The 17,500-nt window shown below is 45.5% G+C and overlaps 1 non-coding gene across 1 annotated transcript in view; it reads left to right on the forward strand.

Moving 5' to 3' along the window:
- Nucleotides 1-17,262: 17,262 nt before the first annotated feature.
- The window catches only part of LOC143351389 (small subunit ribosomal RNA), a 1,933-nt gene continuing 1,695 nt past the window's right edge, over nt 17,263-17,500 (forward strand). The window contains exon 1 of the ribosomal RNA XR_013081717.1: nt 17,263-17,500. This exon is cut by the window's right edge and continues 1,695 nt beyond it. This is a non-coding gene — a ribosomal RNA (small subunit ribosomal RNA).

Genomic DNA, 17,500 nt, shown 5'->3' on the forward strand with positions numbered 1-17,500 from the left:
AAAACAGAAGAGAGAGAAAGAAAATTTTTAAAGCAATACGCCGCTGGACTTAGGTTTTTTTTTTCAAAAGCAATACGCCGCTGGACTTTGTTTTTTTTTTCAAAAGCAATACGCCGCTGGACTTAGTCTTTTTTTTCAAAAGCAAATACGCCGCTGGACTTGGTATTTTTTTTCCAAAAGCAATACGCCGCTGGACTTGGTCTTTTCCACTTCAAAGCAATACGCCGCTGGGTTAGGCTAACGGCGCACCGGACCGATCGGTCGCAAATTTGGTTGCACCGAACCGATCAGTCGCAACCTAGCCACGAGTGCCGGACCGATCAGTCGCAAACTAGCCACGAGTGCCGGACCGATCAGTCGCAAACCAAGCCACGAGTGCCGGACCGATCAGTCGCAAACTTAGCCACGAGTGCCGGACCGATCAGTCGCAAACCAAGCCACGAGTGCCGGACCGATCAGTCGCAAACTTAGCCACGAGTGCCGGACCGATCAGTCGCAAACCTAGCCACGAGTGCCGGACCGATCAGTCGCAAACCTAGCCACGAGTGCCGGACCGATCAGTCGCCAAACTTAGTTCTACTCGAATCTAGTCTCAACCGAAGCCCGACCAAACCAAATCCAGTACCAACCCAGACCTAACCCAGTCCTAACCCAGTACTAACCCAGACCTAACCCAGTCCTAACCCAGACCTAACCCAGACCTAACCCAGTCCTAACCCAGTCCTAACCCAGACCTAACCCAGACCTAACCCAGACCTAACCCAGACCTAACCCAGACCTAACCCAGACCTAACCCAGTCCTAACCCAGACCGAACCCAGACCTAACCCAGACCTAACCCAGTCCTAACCAGACCTAACCCAGTCCTAACCCAGACCTAACCCAGACCTAACCCAGTCCTAACCCAGACCTAACCCAGACCTAACCCAGACCTAACCCAGACCTAACCCAGACCTAACCCAGACCTAACCCAGAAATAACCCAGACCTAACCCAGTCCTAACCCAGACCTAACCCAGTCCTAACCCAGACCTAACCCAGACCTAACCCAGTCCTAACCCAGTCCTAACCCAGACCTAACCCAGTCCTAACCCAGTCCTAACCCAGACCTAACCCAGTCCTAACCCAGACCTAACCAGTCCTAACCCAGTCCTAAGCCAGACCTAACCCAGACCTAACCCAGACCGAACCCAGACCTAACCCAGACCTAACCCAGTCCTAACCCAGACCTAACCCAGACCTAACCCAGTCCTAACCCAGTCCTAACCCAGACCGAACCCAGACCTAACCCAGACCTAACCCAGTCCTAACCCAGACCTAACCCAGTCCTAACCCAGACCTAACCCAGACCTAACCCAGTCCTAACCCAGTCCTAACCCAGACCTAACCCAGACCTAACCCAGACCTAACCCAGACCTAACCCAGACCTAACCCAGACCTAACCCAGAAATAACCCAGACCTAACCCAGACCTAACCCAGTCCTAACCCAGTCCTAACCCAGTCCTAACCCAGACCTAACCCAGTCCTAACCCAGTCCTAACCCAGACCTAACCCAGACCTAACCCAGACCTAACCAAATCCAGTACTAACCCAGACCTAACCCAGTCCTAACCCAGACCTAACCCAGTCCTAACCCAGACCTAACCCAGACCTAACCCAGTCCTAACCCAGTCCTAACCCAGACCTAACCCAGTCCTAACCCAGTCCTAACCCAGACCTAACCCAGTCCTAACCCAGTCCTAACCCAGACCTAACCCAGTCCTAACCCAGTCCTAACCCAGACCTAACCCAGACCTAACCCAGACCGAACCCAGACCTAACCCAGACCTAACCCAGTCCTAACCCAGACCTAACCCAGTCCTAACCCAGACCTAACCCAGACCTAACCCAGTCCTAACACAGTCCTAACCTAGTCCTAACCAAGTCCTAACCCAGAACCTACCCAGTCCTAACCCAAACCTAACCCAGACCTAACCCAGACCTAACCCAGTCCTAGCCCAGTCCTAACCCAGACCTAACCCAGTCCTAACCCAGACCTAACCCAGACCTAACCCAGTCCTAACCCAGTCCTAACCCAGACCTAACCCAGTCCTAACCCAGTCCTAACCCAGCCCTAACCCAGACCTAACCCAGACCTAACCCAGACCTAACCCAGAAATAACCCAGACCTAACCCAGACCTAACCCAGTCCTAACCCAGTACTAACCCAGTCCTAACCCAGACCTAACCCAGACCTAACCCAGACCTAACCCAGACCTAACCCAGACCTAACCCAGACCTAACCCAGAAATAACCCAGACCTAACCCAGACCTAACCCAGTCCTAACCCAGAAATACCCCAGACCTGACCCAGACCTAACCCAGACCTAACCCAGCCCTAACCCAGACCTAACCCAGACCTAACCCAGACCTAACCCAGAAATAACCCTGACAGTACCTAACCCAGACCTAACCCAGTCCTAACCCAGTACTAACCCAGTCCTAACCCAGACCTAACCCAGTCCTAACCCAGACCTAACCCAGACCTAACCCAGTCCTAACCTAGACCTAACCCAGTCCTAAACCAGACCTAACCCAATCCTAACCCAGACCTAACCCAGACCTAACCCAGACCTAACCCAGAAAATAACCCAGACCTAACCCAGACCTAACCCAGTCCTAACCCAGTACTAACCCAGTCCTAACCCAGACCTAACCCAGACCTAACCCAGACCTAACCCAGACCTAACCCAGACCTAACCCAGACCTAACCCAGAAATAACCCAGACCTAACCCAGACCTAACCCAGTCCTAACCCAGAAATACCCCAGACCTGACCCAGACCTAACCCAGACCTAACCCAGCCCTAACCCAGACCTAACCCAGACCTAACCCAGACCTAACCCAGAAATAACCCAGACCTAACCCAGACCTAACCCAGTCCTAACCCAGTACTAACCCAGTCCTAACCCAGACCTAATCCAGTCCTAACCCAGACCTAACCCAGACCTAACCCAGACCTAACCCAGACCTAACCCAGAAATAACCCAGACCTAACCCAGACCTAACCCAGTCCTAACCCAGTCCTAACCCAGTCCTAACCCAGTCTTAAACCAGTCCTAACTCAGACCTAACCGAGACGTAACCCAGACCTTATCCAATTCAGTCCTAACACAGTCCATATTCATTTTTTTTTTTTTTTTTTTTTTTTTTTTTATTTCTGTTTTAGATACCGAAGGAGATCCTTGGATAGGCACCCATGCCTCAGAAGAATATATGGGTAGTTTGAGAATCTGACTCACCATACCCCACAAGTGTCTCATCCGTCTTTACTCATTCAGACACCACTCATGCCAACAAGCATCCCGGGACGCAGGCGAAACTGCTCTCCGCATTACTTCACCTAACCAATTCTAAACTAGCCCTAACGCAGTTCCAATACAGTCATTACAAAATGGGCTAGGTCTGGGCCAGTGTTGCGGGGGTTTGGGGCGCGCAGACCCCAGTCAGCAAAACGAATTCAATATGATGCTGTTCAATTTAATATGATACCGCTATTACAAAGGGGGTTAGGTCTGGGCTAGTGTAGCGGGGGACTGGGGGGCGCAGACCCCTGTCAGCAAAACGAATTCAATATGATGCTGCTCAATTTAATTTGATACCGCTATTACAAAATGGGTTAGGTCTGGGCTGGTGTAGCGGGGGTTTGGGGGGCGCAGACCCCAGTCAGCAAAACGAATTCAATATGATGCTGTTCAATTTAATTTGATACCGCTATTACAAAATGGGTTAGGTCTGGGCTAGTGTAGCGGGGGTTTGGGGGGCGCAGACCCCTGTCAGCAAAACGAATTTAGTACGATGCTGTTCAATTTAATTTGATACCGCTATTACAAAATGGGTTAGGTCTGGGCTAGTGTAGCGGGGGTTTGGGGGGCGCAGCCCCCCATTCAGCAAACGAATTATGTACGATGCTGTTCAATTTAATATGATACCACTATTACAAAGTGGGTTAGGTCTGGGCTAGTGTAGCGGGGGTCTGGGGGGCGCAGACCCCTGTCAGCAAAACGAATTCAATATGATGCTGTTCAATTTAATTTGATACAGCTATTACAAAATGGGTTAGGTCTGGGCTAGTGTAGCGGGGGTTTGGGGGGCGCAGCCCCCCATTCAGCAAAACGAATTATGTACGATGCTGTTCAATTTAATATGATACCACTATTACAAAGTGGGTTAGGTCTGGGCTAGTGTAGCGGGGGTCTGGGGGGCGCAGACCCCAGTCAGCAAAACGAATTCAATATGATGCTGTTCAATTTAATTTGATACCGCTATTACAAAATGGGTTAGGTCTGGGCTAGTGTAGCGGGGGTTTGGGGGGCGCAGCCCCCCATTCAGCAAAACGAATTTAGTACGATGCTGTTCAATTTAATATGATACCGCTATTACAAAGTGGGTTAGGTCCGGGCTAGTGTTGCGGGGGTCTGGGGCGCGCAGACCCCAGTCAGCAAAACGAATTCAACATGATGCTGTTCAATTTAATATGATACCGCTATTACAAAGGGGGTTAGGTCTGGGCTAGTGTAGCGGGGGTCTGGGGGGCGCAGACCCCTGTCAGCAAAACGAATTTAGTACGATGCTGTTCAATTTAATTTGATACCGCTATTACAAAATGGGTTAGGTCTGGGCTAGTGTAGCGGGGTTTGGGGGGGCGCAGCCCCCCATTCAGCAAAACGAATTAAGTACGATGCTGTTCAATTTAATATGATACCACTATTACAAAGTGGGTTAGGTCTGGGCTATTGTAGCGGGGGTCTGGGGGGCGCAGACCCCAGTCGGCAAAACGAATTCAATATGATGCTGTTCAATTTAGTTTGATACCGCTATACAAAATGGGTTAGGTCTGGGCTAGTGTAGCGGGGGTTTGGGGGGCGCAGCCCCCCATTCAGCAAAACGAATTTAGTACGATGCTGTTCAATTTAATGTGATACCGCTATTACAAAGTGGGTTAGGTCCGGGCTAGTGTTGCGGGGGTCTGGGGCGCGCAGACCCCAGTCAGCAAAACGAATTCAATATGATGCTGTTCAATTTAATATGATACCGCTATTACAAAGGGGGTTAGGTCTGGGCTAGTGTAGCGGGGTCTGGGGGGCGCAGACCCCTGTCAGCAAAACGAATTTAGTACGATGCTGTTCAATTTAATTTGATACCGCTATTACAAAATGGGTTAGGTCTGGGCTAGTGTAGCGGGGGTTTGGGGGGCGCAGCCCCCCATTCAGCAAAACGAATTAAGTACGATGCTGTTCAATTTAATATGATACCACTATTACAAAGTGGGTTAGGTCTGGGCTATTGTAGCGGGGGTCTGGGGGGCGCAGACCCCAGTCAGCAAAACGAATTCAATATGATGCTGTTCAATTTAATTTGATACCGCTATTACAAAATGGGTTAGGTCTGGGCTAGTGTAGCGGGGGTTTGGGGGGCGCAGCCCCCCCATTCAGCAAAACGAATTTAGTACGATGCTGTTCAATTTAATATGATACCGCTATTACAAAGTGGGTTAGGTCCGGGCTAGTGTTGCGGGGGTCTGGGGGGCGCAGCCCCCCAGTCAGCAAAACGAATTTAGTACGATGCTGTTCAATTTAATTTGATACCGCTATTACAAAATGGGTTAGGTCTGGGCTAGTGTAGCGGGGGTTTGGGGGGCGCAGCCCCCCATTCAGCAAAACGAATTAAGTACGATGCTGTTCAATTTAATATGATACCACTATTACAAAGTGGGTTTGGTCTGGGCTAGTGTAGCGGGGGTCTGGGGGCGCAGACCCCAGTCAGCAAAACGAATTCAATATGATGCTGTTCAACCCTCGGGAATTTTTAATTTCTGTTTTATTCACCGTAATGCTCATGGAACGTACTTTCACATTCTTGTTTTTTGCTTCACGAAAATTTTTGTACACTAATTACTTTTTAATAGGAAAACGTGCAACGGCAAACTCCTTCCTAGGGTCACTGGGAAGATGACATTGACAAAATATGTTAAGATCAGCCGCCCCCTATGCGTAAAGTATGTCGTTTTTCCATTTTTTCGATCCGGAGCGACACCAACATTGTGTTGCAATTTTAAACTGCGCGGTTAAACGGCGGGCCAAACAGTCGGTGGTTTATGCAACAGCAACCATCAAACTAGTAGGAGAATACACGCCCGTGATAGTTTCCCACTGTCCCTATCTTTTTTTTTATCTCGGACATATATATACCGGCTTATCGTCAATAACTCGAAAACCAGCACGTTAAGGCCAATTTTGGTCTATACGATTCTTATGCAGTTTTAGATTCTCTACACGGTCCAATGATCGTTTTATTTTTTTGTCGAATTTTGAGAATTTTTTTTTTTTTTCTCGAAAACGAGCTCGACGAGTGCAACGGCAAACTCCTTCCTAGGGTCACTGGGAAGATGACATTGACAAAATATGTTAAGATCAGCCGCCCCTATGCGTAAAGTATGTCGTTTTTCCATTTTTTCGATCCGGAGCGACACCAACATTGTGTTGCAATTTTAAACTGCGCGGTTAAACGGCGGGCCAAACAGTCGGTGGTTTATGCAACAGCAACCATCAAACTAGTAGGAGAATACACGCCCGTGATAGTATAGGAGATTCCCACTGTCCCTATCTTTTTTTTTATCTCGGACATATATATACCGGGCTTATCGTCAATAACTCGAAAACCAGCACGTTAAGGCCAATTTTGGTCTATACGATTCTTATGCAGTTTTAGATTCTCTACACGGTCCAATGATCGTTTTATTTTTTTGTCGAATTTTGAGAATTTTTTTTTTTTTTTCTCGAAAACGAGCTCGACGACCTGCACTTTTGACGACGCCATCGTGTTCCCCGGATTTTTTCCTGCAAGATAGGGTGGCGATTTTTTGTCCTACGACGATTTTTGACGCCGGAGCGATGATTCGGAGCAGAGCGGACTTAGAAACTTTCGCGCGTCGACCGCCGGACCGATCGCTCCAGGCTGTTTTTCGTCAATAACTCGAAAACGAGCACGGTAACGCTCGTTTTCGCCCGTACGATACTTGTACCGTTTACCGTTGGCTACCTGGCAGATGGTTTGTTTTTTTTTTATCTCGAATTTTGAGAGCTTTTTTAACTTTTTTCTCAAAAACGAGCACGTGAACGCCAATTTTCGTCTATACGATTCTTATGCAGTTTTATATTCTCTACACGGTCCACTGATCGTTTTATTTTTTTGTCGAATTTTCAGAATTTTTTTTTTTTCTCGAAAACGAGCTCGACGACCTGCACTTTTGACGACGCCATCGTGTTCCCCGGATTTTTTCCTGCAAGATAGCGTGTCTATTTTTTGTCCTACGACGATTTTTGACGCCGGAGCGGTGTTTCGGAGCAGAGCGGACTTAGAAACTTTCGCGCGTCGACCGCCGGAGCGATCGCTCCAGGCTGTTTTTCGTCAATAACTCGAAAACGAGCACGGTAACGCTCATTTTCGCCCGTATGATACTTGTACCGTTTACCGTTGGCTACCTGGTAGATGGTTTTTTTTTTTTTTATCTCGAAGTTTGAGAGCTTTTTTTAATTTTTTCCACAAAAACGAGCACGTGAACGCCAATTTTCGTCTATACGATTCTTATGCAGTTTTATATTCTCTACACGGTCCACTGATCGTTTTATTTTTTGTCGAATTTTGAGAATTTTTTTTTTTTTTCTCGAAAACGAGCTCGACGACCTGCACTTTTGACGACGCCATCGTGTTCCCCGGATTTTTTCCTGCAAGATAGGGTGGCGATTTTTTGTCCTACGACGATTTTTGACGCCGGAGCGATGATTCGGAGCAGAGCGGACTTAGAAACTTTCGCGCGTCGACCGCCGGACCGATCGCTCCAGGCTGTTTTTCGTCAATAACTCGAAAACGAGCACGGTAACGCTCGTTTTCGCCCGTACGATACTTGTACCGTTTACCGTTGGCTACCTGGTAGACGGTTTTTTTTTTTTTTATCTCGAAGTTTGAGAGCTTTTTTAATTTTTTCCACAAAAACGAGCACGTGAACGCCAATTTTCGTCTATACGATTCTTATGCAGTTTTATATTGTCTACACGGTCCACTGATCGTTTTATTTTTTTGTCGAATTTTGAGAATTTTTTTTTTTTTTTCTCGAAAACGAGCTCGACGACCTGCACTTTTGACGACGCCATCGTGTTCCCCGGATTTTTTCCTGCAAGATAGCGTGTCTATTTTTTGTCCTACGACGATTTTTGACGCCGGAGCGGTGTTTCGGAGCAGAGCGGACTTAGAAACTTTAGCGCGTCGACCGCCGGAGCGATCGCTCCAGGCTGTTTTTCGTCAATAACTCGAAAACGAGCACGGTAACGCTCATTTTCGCCCGTACGATACTTGTACCGTTTACCGTTGGCTACCTGGTAGATGGTTCTTTTTTTTTTTATCTCGAAGTTTGAGAGCTTTTTTAATTTTTTCCACAAAAACGAGCACGTGAACGCCAATTTTCGTCTATACGATTCTTATGCAGTTTTATATTCTCTACACGGTCCACTGTTCGTTTTATTTTTTTGTCGAATTTTGAGAATTTTTTTTTTTTTTTCTCGAAAACGAGCTCGACGACCTGCACTTTTGACGACGCCATCGTGTTCCCCGGATTTTTTCCTGCAAGATAGGGTGGCGATTTTTTGTCCTACGACGATTTTTGACGCCGGAGCGATGATTCGGAGCAGAGCGGACTTAGAAACTTTCGCGCGTCGACCGCCGGACCGATCGCTCCAGGCTGTTTTTCGTCAATAACTCGAAAACGAGCACGGTAACGCTCGTTTTCGCCCGTACGATACTTGTACCGTTTACCGTTGGCTACCTGGCAGATGGTTTGTTTTTTTTTTATCTCGAATTTTGAGAGCTTTTTTAACTTTTTTCTCAAAAACGAGCACGTGAACGCCAATTTTGGTCTATACGATTCTTATGCAGTTTTAGATTCTCTACACGGTCCACTGATCGTTTTATTTTTTTGTCGAGTTTTGAGAATTTTTTTTTTTTTTTCTCGAAAACTAGCTCGACGACCTGCACTTTTGACGACGCCATCGTGTTCCCCGGATTTTTTCCTGCAAGATAGGCTGGCGATTTTTTGTCCTACTCCCATATTCGTGTCTTTTTGCTTAACGAAATCTTTTATATACTAATAACTTTTTAATAAAAAAACGTGCGACGGCAAAATCCGTCTTAGAGTCACTGGGGTGGTGACATGACAAAATATGTTAAGATCAGCCGCCCCTATGCGTAAAGTATGTCGTTTTTCCATTTTTTCACCCCGGAGCGACACCAACATTGTGTTGCAATTTTAAACCGCGCGGTTAAACGGCGGGCCAAACAGTCGCTGGTTTATGCAACAACAACCATCAAACTAGTAGGAGAATACACGCCCGTGATAGTATAGGAGATTCCCACTGTCCCTATCTTTTTTTTTATCTCGGACATATATATACCGGCTTATCGTCAATAACTCGAAAACCAGCACGTTAAGGCCAATTTTGGTCTATACGATTCTTATGCAGTTTTAGATTCTCTACACGGTCCAATGATCGTTTTATTTTTTTGTCGAATTTTGAGAATTTTTTTTTTTTTTCTCGAAAACGAGCTCGACGACCTGCACTTTTGACGACGCCATCGTGTTCCCCGGATATTTTCCTGCAAGATAGCGTGTCTATTTTTTGTCCTACGACGATTTTTGACGCCGGAGCGGTGTTTCGGAGCAGAGCGGACTTGAAAACTTTCGCGCGTCGACCGCCGGAGCGATCGCTCCAGGCTGTTTTTCGTCAATAACTCGAAAACGAGCACGGTAACGCTCATTTTCGCCCGTACGATACTTGTACCGTTTACCGTTGGCTACCTGGTAGATGGTTTTTTTTTTTTTTATCTCGAAGTTTGAGAGCTTTTTTAATTTTTTCCACAAAAACGAGCACGTGAACGCCAATTTTCGTCTATACGATTCTTATGCAGTTTTATATTCTCTACACGGTCCACTGATCGTTTTATTTTTTTGTCGAATTTTGAGAATTTTTTTTTTTTTTTCTCGAAAACGAGCTCGACGACCTGCACTTTTGACGACGCCATCGTGTTCCCCGGATTTTTTCCTGCAAGATAGCGTGTCTATTTTTTGTCCTACGACGATTTTTGACGCCGGAGCGATGATTCGGAGCAGAGCGGACTTAGAAACTTTCGCGCGTCGACCGCCGGACCGATCGCTCCAGGCTGTTTTTCGTCAATAACTCGAAAACGAGCACGGTAACGCTCGTTTTCGCCCGTACGATACTTGTACCGTTTACCGTTGGCTACCTGGTAGATGGTTTTTTTTTTTTTTTTATCTCGAAGTTTGAGAGCTTTTTTAATTTTTTCCACAAAAACGAGCACGTGAACGCCAATTTTCGTCTGTACGATTCTTATGCAGTTTTAGATTCTCTACACGGTCCAATGATCGTTTTATTTTTTTGTCGAATTTTGAGAATTTTTTTTTTTTTTTCTCGAAAACGAGCTCGACGACCTGCACTTTTGACGACGCCATCGTGTTCCCCGGATTTTTTCCTGCAAGATAGGGTGGCGATTTTTTGTCCTACGACGATTTTTGACGCCGGAGCGGTGTTTCGGAGCAGAGCGGACTTAGAAACTTTCGCGCGTCGACCGCCGGAGCGATCGCTCCAGGCTGTTTTTCGTCAATAACTCGAAAACGAGCACGGTAACGCTCATTTTCGCCCGTACGATACTTGTACCGTTTACCGTTGGCTACCTGGTAGATGGTTTTTTTTTTTTTTTATCTCGAAGTTTGAGAGCTTTTTTAATTTTTTCAACAAAAACGAGCACGTGAACGCCAATTTTCGTCTATACGATTCTTATGCAGTTTTATATTCTCTACACGGTCCAGTGATCGTTTTATTTTTTTGTCGAATTTTGAGAATTTTTTTTTTTTTTTCTCGAAAACGAGCTCGACGACCTGCACTTTTGACGACGCCATCGTGTTCCCCGGATTTTTTCCTGCAAGATAGGGTGGCGATTTTTTGTCCTACGACGATTTTTGACGCCGGAGCGATGATTCGGAGCAGAGCGGACTTAGAAACTTTCGCGCGTCGACCGCCGGACCGATCGCTCCAGGCTGTTTTTCGTCAATAACTCGAAAACGAGCACGGTAACGCTCGTTTTCGCCCGTACGATACTTGTACCGTTTACCGTTGGCTACCTGGTAGACGGTTTTTTTTTTTTTTATCTCGAAGTTTGAGAGCTTTTTTAATTTTTTCCACAAAAACGAGCACGTGAACGCCAATTTTCGTCTATACGATTCTTATGCAGTTTTATATTGTCTACACGGTCCACTGATCGTTTTATTTTTTTGTCGAATTTTGAGAATTTTTTTTTTTTTTTCTCGAAAACGAGCTCGACGACCTGCACTTTTGACGACGCCATCGTGTTCCCCGGATTTTTTCCTGCAAGATAGCGTGTCTATTTTTTGTCCTACGACGATTTTTGACGCCGGAGCGGTGTTTCGGAGCAGAGCGGACTTAGAAACTTTTAGCGCGTCGACCGCCGGAGCGATCGCTCCAGGCTGTTTTTCGTCAATAACTCGAAAACGAGCACGGTAACGCTCATTTTCGCCCGTACGATACTTGTACCGTTTACCGTTGGCTACCTGGTAGATGGTTCTTTTTTTTTTTATCTCGAAGTTTGAGAGCTTTTTTAATTTTTTCCACAAAAACGAGCACGTGAACGCCAATTTTCGTCTATACGATTCTTATGCAGTTTTATATTCTCTACACGGTCCACTGTTCGTTTTATTTTTTTGTCGAATTTTGAGAATTTTTTTTTTTTTTTTCGAAAACGAGCTCGACGACCTGCACTTTTGACGACGCCATCGTGTTCCCCGGATTTTTTCCTGCAAGATAGGGTGGCGATTTTTTGTCCTACGACGATTTTTGACGCCGGAGCGATGATTCGGAGCAGAGCGGACTTAGAAACTTTCGCGCGTCGACCGCCGGACCGATCGCTCCAGGCTGTTTTTCGTCAATAACTCGAAAACGAGCACGGTAACGCTCGTTTTCGCCCGTACGATACTTGTACCGTTTACCGTTGGCTACCTGGCAGATGGTTTGTTTTTTTTTTATCTCGAATTTTGAGAGCTTTTTTAACTTTTTTCTCAAAAACGAGCACGTGAACGCCAATTTTGGTCTATACGATTCTTATGCAGTTTTAGATTCTCTACACGGTCCACTGATCGTTTTATTTTTTTGTCGAGTTTTGAGAATTTTTTTTTTTTTTTCTCGAAAACTAGCTCGACGACCTGCACTTTTGACGACGCCATCGTGTTCCCCGGATTTTTTCCTGCAAGATAGCGTGTCTATTTTTTGTCCTACGACGATTTTTGACGCCGGAGCGGTGTTTCGGAGCAGAGCGGACTTAGAAACTTTCGCGCGTCGACCGCCGGAGCGATCGCTCCAGGCTGTTTTTCGTCAATAACTCGAAAACGAGCACGGTAACGCTCATTTTCGCCCGTACGATACTTGTACCGTTTACCGTTGGCTACCTGGTAGACGGTTTTTTTTTTTTTTATCTCGAAGTTTGAGAGCTTTTTTAATTTTTTCCACAAAAACGAGCACGTGAACGCCAATTTTCGTCTATACGATTCTTATGCAGTTTTATATTGTCTACACGGTCCACTGATCGTTTTATTTTTTTGTCGAATTTTGAGAATTTTTTTTTTTTTTTCTCGAAAACGAGCTCGACGACCTGCACTTTTGACGACGCCATCGTGTTCCCCGGATTTTTTCCTGCAAGATAGCGTGTCTATTTTTTGTCCTACGACGATTTTTGACGCCGGAGCGGTGTTTCGGAGCAGAGCGGACTTAGAAACTTTAGCGCGTCGACCGCCGGAGCGATCGCTCCAGGCTGTTTTTCGTCAATAACTCGAAAACGAGCACGGTAACGCTCATTTTCGCCCGTACGATACTTGTACCGTTTACCGTTGGCTACCTGGTAGATGGTTCTTTTTTTTTTTATCTCGAAGTTTGAGAGCTTTTTTAATTTTTTCCACAAAAACGAGCACGTGAACGCCAATTTTCGTCTATACGATTCTTATGCAGTTTTATATTCTCTACACGGTCCACTGTTCGTTTTATTTTTTTGTCGAATTTTGAGAATTTTTTTTTTTTTTTCGAAAACGAGCTCGACGACCTGCACTTTTGACGACGCCATCGTGTTCCCCGGATTTTTTCCTGCAAGATAGGGTGGCGATTTTTTGTCCTACGACGATTTTTGACGCCGGAGCGATGATTCGGAGCAGAGCGGACTTAGAAACTTTCGCGCGTCGACCGCCGGACCGATCGCTCCAGGCTGTTTTTCGTCAATAACTCGAAAACGAGCACGGTAACGCTCGTTTTCGCCCGTACGATACTTGTACCGTTTACCGTTGGCTACCTGGCAGATGGTTTGTTTTTTTTTTATCTCGAATTTTGAGAGCTTTTTTAACTTTTTTCTCAAAAACGAGCACGTGAACGCCAATTTTGGTCTATACGATTCTTATGCAGTTTTAGATTCTCTACACGGTCCACTGATCGTTTTATTTTTTTGTCGAGTTTTGAGAATTTTTTTTTTTTTTTCTCGAAAACTAGCTCGACGACCTGCACTTTTGACGACGCCATCGTGTTCCCCGGATTTTTTCCTGCAAGATAGCGTGTCTATTTTTTGTCCTACGACGATTTTTGACGCCGGAGCGGTGTTTCGGAGCAGAGCGGACTTAGAAACTTTCGCGCGTCGACCGCCGGAGCGATCGCTCCAGGCTGTTTTTCGTCAATAACTCGAAAACGAGCACGGTAACGCTCATTTTCGCCCGTACGATACTTGTACCGTTTACCGTTGGCTACCTGGTAGACGGTTTTTTTTTTTTTTATCTCGAAGTTTGAGAGCTTTTTTAATTTTTTCCACAAAAACGAGCACGTGAACGCCAATTTTCGTCTATACGATTCTTATGCAGTTTTATATTGTCTACACGGTCCACTGATCGTTTTATTTTTTTGTCGAATTTTGAGAATTTTTTTTTTTTTTTCTCGAAAACGAGCTCGACGACCTGCACTTTTGACGACGCCATCGTGTTCCCCGGATTTTTTCCTGCAAGATAGCGTGTCTATTTTTTGTCCTACGACGATTTTTGACGCCGGAGCGGTGGTTCGGAGCAGAGCGGACTTAGAAACTTTAGCGCGTCGACCGCCGGAGCGATCGCTCCAGGCTGTTTTTCGTCAATAACTCGAAAACGAGCACGGTAACGCTCATTTTCGCCCGTACGATACTTGTACCGTTTACCGTTGGCTACCTGGTAGATGGTTCTTTTTTTTTTTATCTCGAAGTTTGAGAGCTTTTTTAATTTTTTCCACAAAAACGAGCACGTGAACGCCAATTTTCGTCTATACGATTCTTATGCAGTTTTATATTCTCTACACGGTCCACTGTTCGTTTTATTTTTTTGTCGAATTTTGAGAATTTTTTTTTTTTTTTCGAAAACGAGCTCGACGACCTGCACTTTTGACGACGCCATCGTGTTCCCCGGATTTTTTCCTGCAAGATAGGGTGGCGATTTTTTGTCCTACGACGATTTTTGACGCCGGAGCGATGATTCGGAGCAGAGCGGACTTAGAAACTTTCGCGCGTCGACCGCCGGACCGATCGCTCCAGGCTGTTTTTCGTCAATAACTCGAAAACGAGCACGGTAACGCTCGTTTTCGCCCGTACGATACTTGTACCGTTTACCGTTGGCTACCTGGCAGATGGTTTGTTTTTTTTTTATCTCGAATTTTGAGAGCTTTTTTAACTTTTTTCTCAAAAACGAGCACGTGAACGCCAATTTTGGTCTATACGATTCTTATGCAGTTTTAGATTCTCTACACGGTCCACTGATCGTTTTATTTTTTTGTCGAGTTTTGAGAATTTTTTTTTTTTTTTCTCGAAAACTAGCTCGACGACCTGCACTTTTGACGACGCCATCGTGTTCCCCGGATTTTTTCCTGCAAGATAGCGTGTCTATTTTTTGTCCTACGACGATTTTTGACGCCGGAGCGGTGTTTCGGAGCAGAGCGGACTTAGAAACTTTCGCGCGTCGACCGCCGGAGCGATCGCTCCAGGCTGTTTTTCGTCAATAACTCGAAAACGAGCACGGTAACGCTCATTTTCGCCCGTACGATACTTGTACCGTTTACCGTTGGCTACCTGGTAGATGGTTTTTTTTTTTTTTATCTCGAAGTTTGAGAGCTTTTTTAATTTTTTCCACAAAAACGAGCACGTGAACGCCAATTTTCGTCTATACGATTCTTATGCAGTTTTATATTCTCTACACGGTCCACTGATCGTTTTATTTTTTTGTCGAATTTTGAGAATTTTTTTTTTTTTTTCTCGAAAACGAGCTCGACGACCTGCACTTTTGACGACGCCATCGTGTTCCCCGGATTTTTTCCTGCAAGATAGCGTGTCGATTTTTTGTCCTAGCTCAATTATTAAGGAAGTTACGGTTTCTTGATTTTTCGGTATGTTCGAACTGGTCTTTTAGGCGGGCGCTCGGTCGCGCGGTGCTTTCGCATCGACCGACGTACCGATCGGCGGCGACGGTTTTTCGTCTATATCTCGAAAACTAGTACGCTAACACATATTTTGACCTATATGATATTTGTTCAGTGTAATTTTTTCTATCTGGTAGGCTGGTTTTTTTTTTTTTATCTCGAATTTTTTGAACGTTTTTGTTTTTTTCTCGAAAACTAGCGCGACGACCGATATTTTTAACTACGGTTTTGAATTCGTCTAATTTTTGCCTACAAGATAGCGTGTCGAGTTTTTGTTCTGCGACGATTTTGACCATTTTTTCATTTTTTTCTCGAAAACGAGCACGGCAATCTATATTTTTAACGACGGCATCGTGTTCCCCTGCTTTTTTCCTACAAGATAGCGTTTTTTTTTTTTGCCCTAGCTCAATTATTAAGGAAATTACAGGTGTTGGTTTTCGCTCTAAGTTATAACAGGCCGTTCGGGCGGGCGGTTGGGTCGCGCGGTTCCCCCCATAAGCGGCCGTGCGTAAGCCCGTGCGTCGCCGGCGTTCCGGCGGGCGCCTCGGTACCTATAAGAGAAGCGACGGTCCGGTCGAGTCGGTCGGGGCAGCGTCGAGCGTACGGCTATTCTTCGACCTCGGTTGAGAAGCAGTCGTCGCTCCTCGGGATTTCATCCTGACTGTTCTGTATCGTGCTCGTTCCAGACTTTCTCCACACTGCATTGCCACGAGTCGGTGTCTTTGACCGAATGGCTCTTGAAGTGGTATAAGCGTCTCGAGTGACGTTGGTGACTTGTATACGTTTAAAATATGTATACTCGTACTATCCGAGCATCAACTCTTCAGTCCGAGCGATTGAAAATTTTGTGAAAACCATAAACTGGCACTACACTCTACGGAGCGTAGCTTAAAAGGCAAAAATTGTATGGAACTACGGTTCGTACTCTGGAAAGTGAGCAAAGAATGAAATACAGGTGTCTGACCTCGACATAACAGTACGGCGCCGAATACGTGCTTTCTCGACCAGCACATACGCGCTTTCTCGTTTTTGTCCAGCATGAATGCTTAGTCTTCGGGCCTGGCAATACGTGCTTCCACGATCGATGCCCAGCGTGAATAAGTGCCCGAGATGTTCAGCATGAGCGCAGCTCTACGTACTTTGTCGTTGTGGGATACCATTATACAATAATGTTCTGTTGTGAAGTAAAATACGAAACGAGAGAGTTTGGTGGTGACTCTGTCGAGAAAAAGCAAATATAAACGAGAGAGTTGGTGGTTTCTCTGTCGAGAAAAAGCAAATATAAACGAGAGAGAGTTGGTGGTGACTCTGTCGAGAAAAAGCAAATATAAGAGAGTTAGTTGGTGGTGGCTCTGTCGAGAAAAAGCAAATATAAGAGAGTTAGTTGGTGGTCGCTCTCTCGAAAAATGAAATTAAATTAAATAAACGAGAGTTTGGGGAGCTCTCGGAAAAGTGAAAGAAACTAAACGAAGGAGAGGGTTTTTGGTGGTACCCTCTCTATACATATATAATATTATAACACAAGAGAGGAAGAGGTGGCTCTCAAGTCTTTCGAACGAAAGACTAAAATTTGATGTTGAAAGAAGGAGTTTTTTATGTGTCGTCGTCCGTTCTCCTTCAGAGTCGGCGACGAAGAATAAAATTGAGAGAATATTACAAAAGAACTTTACTCAAGTTCCCTGGTTGATCCTGCCAGTAGTCATATGCTTGTCTCAAAGATTAAGCCATGCATGTCTCAGTACACGCCGTATTAAGGTGAAACCGCGAATGGCTCATTAAATCAGTTATGGTTCCTTTGATCGTACCCACATTTACTTGGATAACTGTGGTAATTCTAGAGCTAATACATGCAAAACAGAGTTCGTCCCAGTGATGGGAGGAACGCTTTTATTAGATCAAAACCAATCGGTGGTC

The sequence above is a fragment of the Colletes latitarsis genome, unplaced genomic scaffold, assembly GCF_051014445.1.
Source record: "Colletes latitarsis isolate SP2378_abdomen unplaced genomic scaffold, iyColLati1 scaffold0152, whole genome shotgun sequence".
NCBI lineage: Eukaryota > Metazoa > Arthropoda > Insecta > Hymenoptera > Colletidae > Colletes > Colletes latitarsis.